Source organism: Helianthus annuus, chromosome 1, assembly GCF_002127325.2.
Source record: "Helianthus annuus cultivar XRQ/B chromosome 1, HanXRQr2.0-SUNRISE, whole genome shotgun sequence".
In the NCBI taxonomy this organism is placed as follows: Eukaryota; Viridiplantae; Streptophyta; class Magnoliopsida; order Asterales; family Asteraceae; genus Helianthus; species Helianthus annuus.
In genome coordinates, this window is record NC_035433.2 from 91773690 (window position 1) to 91785024 (window position 11335).

At 36.3% G+C, this 11335-nt stretch overlaps 2 long non-coding RNA genes across 3 annotated transcripts; both read left to right on the top strand.

Moving 5' to 3' along the window:
• The first annotated feature begins 4665 nt into the window (after positions 1–4665).
• Positions 4666–7090, top strand: LOC110924833. 2 transcript variants are annotated; one of them, XR_002584395.2, is made up of 3 exons: positions 4666–6350; positions 6467–6639; positions 6737–7090. It is a non-coding gene; the product is annotated as an uncharacterized LOC110924833 (long non-coding RNA). The 2 variants fall into 2 exon arrangements; XR_002584397.2 differs by having other exon boundaries at positions 4671–6350; positions 6467–6558; positions 6737–7047.
• Positions 7091–7142: 52 nt separating this feature from the next.
• On the top strand, positions 7143–7752 carry LOC110898650. The gene is made up of 2 exons (XR_004861824.1): positions 7143–7229; positions 7565–7752. It is a non-coding gene; the product is annotated as an uncharacterized LOC110898650 (long non-coding RNA).
• Positions 7753–11335: the final 3583 nt, after the last annotated feature.

Genomic DNA, 11335 nt, shown 5'->3' on the forward strand with positions numbered 1-11335 from the left:
GGAAACTCGAACCTGTTACAGATGCAATGAAGCTGGTCACATTGCATGGAACTGTCCGAAAAATGCCAAAACAAAACAGGGAGTTTCTAATAAATTGAAAGAAAAGGTTGTTGAGGTTGAACCACCAACCGAAAAATTTAAAATTTTTGAAAACTCAACTTATGAGGTTGGTGAGTGTTCTAAAAAGAATTTTTATAAAAGGAAAGAGAAAGACAACCAAATGTGGGTTGTTAAAAAGGTTGATGAGAAAGTCGGCGATGAATCTGGTTCCACAAAGCCAGAAGAGCCACAAGTTGAGGTGAAAATTTCAGTGAATGATAATGAGTTTCCATCACTGAAGTTTGAAGAGGTTAAACAAAAGGTTGGAAAGGTTGAAATCTCGAATCAGTTTTACACAGAGAAAACTAAGTTTGATGTCGAGAAAACATTCAATGGGAATGTTAAGAAAATTTTTGGGAAAATGTTGAATGGGAAAACAAAGGGGGTTAAAGATTTTTATGCAACTAAAAAGGCAACATACAACCTTACTGCGCAAGAATTGAAAACCATCAAGTCTGAGAAGACTTGGATGGAAGTTTGTTTCCCTTGAAGTCTAAGGACTACGCCGGAGATCCCAAGTTTATATCGTGGATCAGGAATCGGCATCATTCATGTTTTAATGAGTTTGTATGAAAGCTTTTGAAAATGTTTGAATGATTACAGGTGAAGGACAACGCCGGAGCTTCCAGGTTGGTAAGTGTGAAGCAGGAATCGGCATCCTGATTGATAAAGTGTTGTATGTAGATGACTCATTCCTACAAGTGGTATTTGTTTGTTATACTTACAAGTGGTTATTCTTACAATTGGTACAGAGGTTGCTAAATTGCAAATGGTAAATCAGGGACATTAAGTTGTACTTGATTTACTACACATGATATAAATAGACAAGATGATGAACCATATCCCCATACTTAACAAGTGGTAAACTTACAAGTGGTAAAAACAAACTCATTTTCTGGAAAAATCATTTTGATTAAAACAAACTTAAGTGTTTTGAAATCTAAATGAGAAAATGGTTTGTGATAGGGGGAGTTCAGATTGTTTATGCCGAGTGAATGGAGATTAGATGCGATTCGATGTCAGTTGTCAAAGTTTTGTACAGTTTGTTTTACATTTCATGTTTCAAGTGGGTCAAGAGCTTAGTTATTTTCAAATTTCCTTTGAAATGTGTTTGCATTTTAGGGGGAGTAGAAAATTTTCAGAAAATCCAAAAACATTAGAAAATTTGAAAAAGACAAAAACATGATAAAATCAAAAATGAGTTTTGTTGTGAAAAGAGGAAATGATAGTACATCAGTAGGCTGTCACAACATGCTAAAGAAATGTAAAGATAAAATGTGATAAATAATCTCACTGTGGATGTGTCAGTAGGTTTTTACACATTTAGTAAATAGTGACGAGATATAAACATAAAAATTCAAACTTGCTTGTTCTGTGGGTTAACAACTTCTTGGATATATAGGTAACCCCTGAAATCTTGTTTGAAAGGTCCCTTATTCTGAGATACTAGGTCTTTATGCTTAGTGATATCTGGGGTATTATCCCGGGACTTCTGCTGAATGGAAGTTCTGACCTAGTCCCCGGATAATGCTTTCCGCAAAAAGCTTGAAACATAGCTTCGCCCTCAGCATGCTGATGAAACAATAAAATTGATAGTCGCTGCTGTTGAAATCAAAAGATCCTCTAAAGGGGACACACCGAAAAGTTGAAGCCGTCATCTCTTTGCGTATACGGAAGTATCGACCTGAGCTCTCACGGCCCTCGCATTTTAACCCCTAAACAGATATCATCTGTGGTATACTCACCTCTAAGACTGAATATTGGGATCTGGATACGGGAGTATATTCAAGTAGTGGGACACACGGATAAGTTCAAGTCATTAAAACATTAACATCGTATCTCGGATCAATTGAACTTTGTGTGAAAATTTAAGTGGACGAATATACTGACAATCTAGGTGAATTGTTTAAAACTTAAAATGTAATGCAGCTTAACGGTGTTGGTGACATGTCTCATAAACTGATATGATCCTCTTACACGAACTCGCAAAAATATTGTCTGTAAATATTTCATTTCTGCATTCTGTTGTTTCTACAAGTGGTGTCATTTATTTTCTTTCAGAGAATCCAAAAAGATTTTGTGTGTGTTTTAGCATAAACTTTTGAAAAAGTCAAAAAGATTTTCGACAACTGATGTTGGAAAGCTGATTTTCAAAATTCCGAGTGCTAAACATGATGACATTGTTGTGAGGGGGAGTGTGTCTTGAACATCAAATGTGTGTTTTTAAATCAACAATTGGTTCATCATAGAGAAAGTGATTTGAGGGAGAGTCAGTGTTGGTGCATATGTTTATACTCAAATTGTTAAATGTAAATCTTACTTTGAGGTAGAGGTTTTGCAGGTTAAGTTGAGCCAGGTTAATTCAATCCTGAGAGTTAAGCTGAACGAAAGCCAGGTTTCCGATACCTGAGGACTCTAATTGAAGAAAGCCAGGCTGATCGATCCTGAAGAGTTTGTGAACAGAGCTAGTGCCAGGTTCCGATTTTGTGGACAGTGTTAAAGCCAGGCATCGATATTGGACTTGTGAAAGCCAGACAATGATCCTGAAGCAGATATTACTGAAGAACAAAGAAATGTCAGCAAATCGAGAGGGGGAGTCTGAAGATATTCAAATAAATATTGTTAAAGGAGAGTCTGTTGATGAAGATAGAAAGAGAGAAGCCCAGAGACTGATCAAGACTGAAGAAGTGAAGACATGACATTGTCAAAGACTCGATGGACGACTCGTCAACATCTGAGGGGGAGTCTGTTGGTGCACTACATCTGTCGACTTCGTCTTGGATCGAGTCTTAGATTACATTGTATAGATTAGGGCACATTTTACGAGAAAATAGGAAGTGTGTAGTAGTTAGCATGCTGATTTCGCTCATAGGGACAGGTAGGTGATTTCAGGCGAAATCACATGTTCTGATTTCGCTCATGTGGACCCTGTGTCTCTTGGAGTGAAATCTAGAACCTATATATAGGTGTCCATGAGCGAAATCACATAACAGTTGTACGTATTCCACGCCGAAGTGCTACCGGTGTGAAGACTGCTTGTAATTGAGTTCTAATCAATACAATCAGTAGTTAAAGTGAAGAGTCAGCTGTTTCTAGCTTTGTTTCTTGTTATTCCGCACCTATAACAAAGTAGAACTTCTCTGAACGACTCATTCGGGTCAGATCACGATCCTACAGAAATGAAAAGTCCATTTCGTGCGAAATGACATTTTCCGAAATGAAAAGTCCATTTCGTGCGAAATGACATTTCGTGCGAAATGAAAAGTCCATTTCGTGCGAAATGACATTTCGTGCGAAATGACATTTCGTGCGAAATGAAATGTCCATTTCGTGCGAAATGAAAAATCCTATAAATAGGTGGCTTGAGATTTCATTTGTAACTTTGGATTCCGGTAGCGAAGCTTTGCCGAAGTGTCTCCAGGTTGTAAAATGTTGTCAAATCAATACAAGAGATAGTTTAAGTGATTCTCTGTGCAAATCAAGCTGATTCATCATCAAAACATTTGTTTCCGCCTCTCGTTTTGATCAAAAACTCTTCTGAACGACTCGTTAAGGTCGCACAACGATCATACAAGTGGTATCAGAGCTCAGGAGGAAGAGTTCTTACCGATTTAGCTTGATTTCATCCTAAATTCTCACTTCTACTCACTTTCTTCACATTTTTTCAAAATTTAAGCAAGATTTTACGGATAAAATGGTTTGATTTTCACATATAACGTGCGAAATACAGTTTTAACCAATCCTTGAAAGAATCAGACCTAAAATCTAACTAAAAGTTGATCAATTTCCCAAAAAACGATCGATTGGGTGACATCATCATTCATTTCGTTTGTATTGAACTCTCATTTCGTACGAAATGGATTTTTAGTGTGACTATTTTGTTTAAAAAAACCCATTTCGTATGAAAACATTGTTTCATTTCACACGAAAAGCCTATTTCGTGTGAATTGCATATTCATTTCGTACTAGATAAGTCCATTTCGTGTGAAACTAGAATTTATTTCGCACGAAACCTTCATTTCGTACCAAAGTTATCTATTTCGCACGATATGATAATTCATTTCATGTGAAATCAACATTTCGTATGAATATTTCGTATGAATTGAATTTCCAGGTCTGTTGAATAATCATTAGTTTTGAGATAAAGTGTTCAGGTCGCACATGGTTGGTAAAGTGGTATGAATTTGAATTGAATTTCCAGGTCTGTTGAATAATCATTAGTTTTGAGATAAAGTGTTCAGGTCGCACATGGTTGGTAAAGTGAAGGTCCGATTGAGTCATAAAGCTTGTCGGCTTCATTAATCTTGTTTGAAAATAAATATCATCGGTCCAGTAAGTTTGTGTTTAGTCTAAGTGTTTGTTAGCCCACTATATAATCATTTCGGTCCAATCATATGATGTTTCAGTTGTCGGCTTTGTGGTTTTTGTTGGCCCAATAAATTAATTAACAGATCCATATATAGCGGCCCAATCACAATATTATACATATATTAAAAAACAAACCTTGTGAATAGTACCTCAGCCCATTTCATTCACCAATATATATACATGTTTTTCTTCAGTTAGTTGTATATTGACATTTGGTAAAGTGATTGATGTGTAGTGTGTGTTGATAAATGGCACTGGGTCGACCCCTCTTTTTGCCTTTTTTTTTTTTACCTTCTACTTTATTTTCTCCTTCTCAACAGCAAAATGCAGAGACGAGGGTCACGAGACAAAGAAAGAGAACAGATAGCGAGCAGAGCGGTAAGAGAGAGAAACAGAGATCCGGGAGACGGCGAGTCTCCGGCAACCGGCCTTCGACGCGTGCTCGCCTCCCACAAACAGAACTGAACGACTCTAGGGCTTTCCGGTGAAGATTATGAAGTGCAGTAACACGGACACCACTCGTCGCGGTGACTGTCACTGCCGCCGCTGACAGAGACGAGAGTCACGAGACAAAGAAAGAGAACAGATAGCGAGCAGAGCGGTAAGAGAGAGAAACAGAGATCCGGGAGCCGGCGAGTCTCTGGCAACCGGCCTTCGACGCGTGCTCGCCTCCCACAAACAGAACTGAACGACTCTAGGGCTTTTCGGTGAAGATTATGAAGTGCAGTAATATGGACACCACTCGTCGCGGTGACTGTCATCGCCGCTGCTGACATGAAGATTTAGGGTTCCGCCGTGACAGAGTGTGACGATGGTGTTGTTAGTTGTCACCGAAGGTGAGTAACTCTGGCCAATCGACTCTATGGTGTTTCTGTGCAACCAAAATCGGCACCGATCAGGTACAATGAACCCACCTCCTGGTTATCTGTAGATCTAGGGTACGGGTATTTCATCTTTCGTTGAAAGGGTTTTTGAGTGTGGGTTTCCGAAATCTTGAATTTGCTGTCTTTAATCTAAATGAAATCAGTTTGTGGGTTTTGTGTCAATAAAGGTTTGAGTTCAATTGGGTATTTTGTGTTGAGTGTGTGGGTTTCTTGAAATCTTTAAGCTTGCTAATCAATGTGCAGGTGTCGTTTGTCTAAAGATGCGACTTCAATTGGGCGTGAACTCGCTAAGCAAAATTCACATAAAACCCTTAATAGTTTTATGTTCAATTTGTATAATTTGAACCTCAATTTCGCTAAATTGTTGTTTATGGTTTATAAATTTGTTCTTAAATGGGAGTAATCTGTTCAAGAACACATCAATTTAGGTTAAAATTGATCATCACAACATCTCATGACAGTACTCTTCAAGCTCTTCACAGGTACATCTATTGTAGTAATGATTTTTTAGGGGTAAAATTGCTCAAAATTATGTTTATATTCACTTTAGGAGATAGGAGATTCAGTTCATTGTCATGGGTTTTAGATTATCTAAATTGTTCTATCATCTCAGCTCATTAGTTGGGTTTAGAACCAATACAACTGTGAGCTTGAGAGTTAACAAACTTTTCGTTTCTGTGTTTTGATTATTGTACCAGTAGTTACATTACTGCTATTGATCATTCATACAATTTATAATATAGTAATGTGCTCTCGGATGTCCCACGTTGGTCATTTGCTTGAGCTTATAAATGCCTTCTGCATCAGTAAATATCTGGATTCATCTATGCAATGAAATCTTTTAAATTTCTTTATTTTTGGTTGTTATTTTTCTACATAGATACATTTTATCTTATGGAAAAATAAGGAAAGGCAGAACAGCAAAGATGGGGAATTGAACCAACATCAAGTGGGTAACACCGGATGCATCTAAACCACTAATCCATTGAGCTTTTCCAGGTTAATATTTGTTTCCTTTAGTCGATGTGTCCAGTGAATTGAAAAAATGAGTGGAAGTCCGAATCTTAAAAGTATATTTTGAACTTCTAATTTGATAGTTGTCTTCACGAATACAGGTTTCTCAAAATGCTTATTTATAGATATATAACATCATCGGCAAACTATACATAAAAAGACCCAAGACTGAAGAAAAAGGATAGGAGACAGGGTAAAATTCTTATTCTAAAGATGCCTAACAATCATATCAACTCTGAAGATGGAAAACAAGATATTTATTTGGCTTATAAAAGTATGAAATGCTTAAAAAAAAACTCATTTATTTGTTGATACATGTAATTTGCTATAACATGATTTATGTTTTTGACCATTCTTTTGTGTGGGTGAAGATGCGGTCTGATGGTGGGGTCTCTAAGATGTCTATTTGGTGGCATGGGCATATGGATATGGATCACTATAATCAGCTCCAGTATATGGATGTCCCGCTAACATGGCCGAATGAAACAGGTCCGATTGCTACGATGACCTGAATTTTACTGTTTGGTATAAGTCGGAGTTAAGGTAACCTTTAAAACAAAGACTCTGTTTGGCAAGTTGTATTGATTTTAAAAGTCTACATGTTGTAAAAGAAAATATGTAATTAGAGATTAGCATTTGATGTATAAAATTTGCTGCTATGAATGAATGTTTTGGAAACTAACTCATATGTTAAAAACGGAAGGCAAATGAACAGTGTTATCATCTGCGTGGAAGGTTTTGATTCAGTTTTTTTCTTTTCTCTTCTTTCGTAATGTTTTCAAGTTATTCGATTTCACCTATGACGTTTTGCTGGAGTGGTTATGTTCCATGTTTTGTTGGTACCGGTCCGGGTTCGACCCCCAGGTTGGCCTATTTTTTCCCAATTCTTATTTTTATTTTACATGTGTCAGATTTATATAGCGTACAGGTGTTGTTGTCTTTGTAAAATAGTGGCCTCTGTTGTGGGTTTGGTTTCCACGATAAAATTGGGTCAACATGTTATAGAAAATTTTAGTTTATTTTGTATCATCTTACCTACTGAATATATGAAGTGAAATAACAGGCAATTGTACATTTAAAAAAACTGGCGCAACGCATTATTTCGTAACGCGTTTCCGCTGATGTGCAGTGTTGATGATCAGTATGTGTTTATACATGTATGTATGTCTTGATCATGTTACCTTTTTGTTATTTACCAGCTTCAAGACAATTCACGCGTGTATTTCGAAGAAAGATCATATCAAGATCCAATGTTTTTAAAAATAAAGTGGTTTGATTTTATGATTTGGTTTGTTTTTTGCCTATTGATACTTTTCTGTGATGGATGTTATGTGTAAATAGACCATGTTCATCGCATTGGTAGGTCATAATAAAAGGCTTTACTGTATTCAATATGTCTTGGAAATGCATGCTATATTTATATACTTTGCTGTGAATCTTTCATATGAAGTTATAGTGCATCAAAGTTATTAGCATGTTTTTGATGTTTACCTTCTTAATTATGACAGTTATGAAGTTGTAGTGCATCAAAGTTTTTAGCATGTTTTTGATGTGTACCTGCTTAATTATGATGGTTTTATTTTGAACACCATAATTGTCATAAGTGTTTGCGCGCCGCGAAGCGCGCGCCGTATAAAACCTAGTTATGATCAACAATTGTCGGCCATGCACATTTGAAGTCCAATCAAATTGAATTGAATCGTAATAGATTGTTGCCCAATGAGATTTCAATAAATAAAAGAATTGTCGGTCAACTAAAGTTGTCAGCCAGCTTATCAAGAAGGTCCAATCAGATTGTGTTGTGAATTGAATTGTCGGATATTAAATAGTTTGTCAGTACATGTTTCCTGAATACATCAATACATCACATGGATAATTAACATTCGGTCCAATTAAAATCATTAGAATTCATTTGTCAATTGATGTTGTCGGCCCAATTTGAATAAAATTTTGTTAATAACAGCCCAATATATTTCAAAGATCCAATTACATTTGAAAAATTGTTTTTGCGGCCTAACAAATAGTCATTTGTTTGTTGAAGACTCTCGGCTCAAATAGTTCTAAAGCCCATTCAGATTGTTTTAAGTAATCCATTTCGTTTTGATATGTTCGTTTGAAAATAGATCAGAAGGGTCAAGACTATTTTTGAAATAAATCAGGTCGTTTGAATTTGATTCAGGTCATAGCAATCCGTATGGTTTGACAACTTGAACCTCAGTTCGCACAGAATAGTCACCATTTCGAGTACCAGTTTGATTCAGTCAATTGATAAGTGTTTGAACTAATCTTGTGTATTTGTATCTCCAGGTGTTTCACGAGGTGAACCAGTTCGTTTGAAAGCTTTTTGGGTGAATATTCAAAACTGAAGCATGGATTCTGAATTTTTGCTTCTGTTCAATACATAATGACTGAAGCTAATTTTGGTTGGTTAATCCGATCAGTTCAGTCAATTGATAAGTGTTTGAACTAATCTTGTGTATTTGTATCTCCAGGTGTTTCACGAGGTGAACCAGTTCGTTTGAAAGCTTGTTGGGTGAATATTCAAAACTGAAGCATGGATTCTGAATTTTACAATGCATTTGCTACTGCCCCGAGTACTCCTGTTACCGTTGCTCAGAGTGTGACAATGGAAAATGAAACCGGAACATTACAGAAACCTTCAAAGTTGATGGGCATTGAAGAATATCACAGTTGGAAAGAACGTTTTGAGAATTGGGTTCAAGCAAATCATCTAAGATCTTGGGAAAGTATTGAAACAAAGTATGCTAGACCACTGTCTGATTTGGGAGTTGCAAAGATTATTTCGGAATTTTCTTATAAAGAGAGAGATTCGTACAAAGCAGAAAAAATGATGGTCAGTCTACTTCAGCAAGCTGTGAAAGAAGATATTTTTATCTTACTTCAACATGATGGTAGTGCTTATTCGGTTTGGGATGCCCTTCGCAAGAAATTCGAAGGAAGTGCAGAGATGATCAAGAGTAAAAAATCATTATTGAAGAAAGAATTTGAATTGTTTACGAGTGTACCAGGTGAAACTACAAAGACTCTCATTGAGAGATATTGTCATCTTGTGCGTTCAATGTCTCGATTGGAAATTACTAAAACTCCAGAGGAATGGGTTGAGAAGTTAGCCGATGCGTTACCTCAAAAAGAATGGGGTACTTATCTCATGATTTTGAAGAATTCTGGAAAGTATAGTAGATTGTCGATTGCACAGTTTATTGAAAAACTTGAGGGACAAGATCTTGAGCAACAAAAGATTGCTAGAATGAATAATTCAAGTGGTCAACAAGATATCAAGATGTATTACAAAGGCAATGTTCAGAGTGTTGAAGCAAGTCCAAAGATCCAAACCGCTTTCAGTGTAGAGAACTCATCTGGATCAGTTAATCAAAGCTCAGTCAATACTAGTAGTTTTTCTTCATATCCAAGTGTCAATCCGAATGTTCAAAGTTCAAACAGCAGTAATGGTCATGTGTTAAACTGCAATATCGCGTTGCATCTTCAGAATGGTCAAAATTTCTCTGAAGAAGTCGCCAAAGGTCACATGGCATTGCTTGTTACTGTATTAGAATCATATGAGGGTTTGGTTGCAAGAAGGATCAGAAATCCTATGTTGACAAAAGAGGATTACGATCAAATCGATGCTGAGGAATTGGAGCTTATGGATATAAAATGGTTTTTAGCGAGTGTATTGAGGAGAGCCGAGAAATTTAAACAGATTACCGGAAGAGATGACTTCCGTGATGCTAATATTTCTACTTTGGGTTTTGATAAATCTAAAGTTACTTGTTTTCGATGCAGGGAAAAAAGGACATTTCAAGAGAGAATGTACCAATCGAGAAGCAGGTGGAGCTCAGAACCCGTTCGGCAACAATGTTTATTATAGAAAAGCGATTTATCATCAAGTTGCTCAACAGTCAAATCAACAACAACCATCATCATCCAATACTAAACAAATTAAAGATGGAAAGAAGAAAGCTTATCTAGTGAATCAAGACGATGAAAAAATGGCAGAAGGCTTTAGCTGGGATAAATACATTCCACCTGATTTAGGGCTTGGAGCATTCATTGCTAAAATCATTCAAAAACCAGAGTTGATGAAAGAGTGGATGGATGTGTTTGCTGATGATGAGAAAAGCCAAGATGGAGAATCTATTTCTTCTGAAAGTTCAGAAAAGACCCCTGATTTTGATCAATCATCAACTAATAGCAGTGATGATGAGGAAGAAATTAATCAAATAAACATTGGAAAAACTCATTTGTCTACTGAAAGTTTCAAATTTTATTTTGCAGATAAATTGGAAAAGCTAAAGGAAAGGCGAGTAGCAAAAGAAAAGAAAAAGATAAAATGCGAGAATGTTGCTCAGGAAGAGAAGTTTGAATAGATTAAAGAAGCTGAAGTTGCTAAGAAGGTGATTGAAGTTGAAAAGATAATTGAAGTTGAAAAGATAATTGAAGTTGAAAAGATAGTCGAAGTTGAAAAGATAGTCGAAGTTGAAAAGATTATTGAAATTGAAAAAGTTGTTGAGGTCACAAAGCCGTGTCTAAAATGTTTGGAACCTTGCAAACATTGTGAAGAAAAAGATGAGAAGTATAGTGAGCTTGACAAGATGAAAGAAAAATTATTGTTCGATGTCAAGTATGTGAATGAATCGTATAATGTTTTGAACAGATCAGTTAACAGTTTGCAAAAGACAAACTCAGAAAGGGAAGATGCTTTGACCATGATGAATGTAGTGATGATGTCTAAGCAGAAGGCTATCAATCACTATATTGAAGAATGTGCAAAGTTGAAGCAGGAGTTGGAGACTGAAAAGATAGAAAATGAAAGAATCAGAAGATTGTTGCAAAGTTATTCAAGTTCTGATTATTTGATTGATAGAATTTATCCAACTGTTGCAGGTTTTGAAGTTTTCAAGACAAGAAGATGGAAGATAAGGATACTGGTAAGAAACAAAGTGCAAATT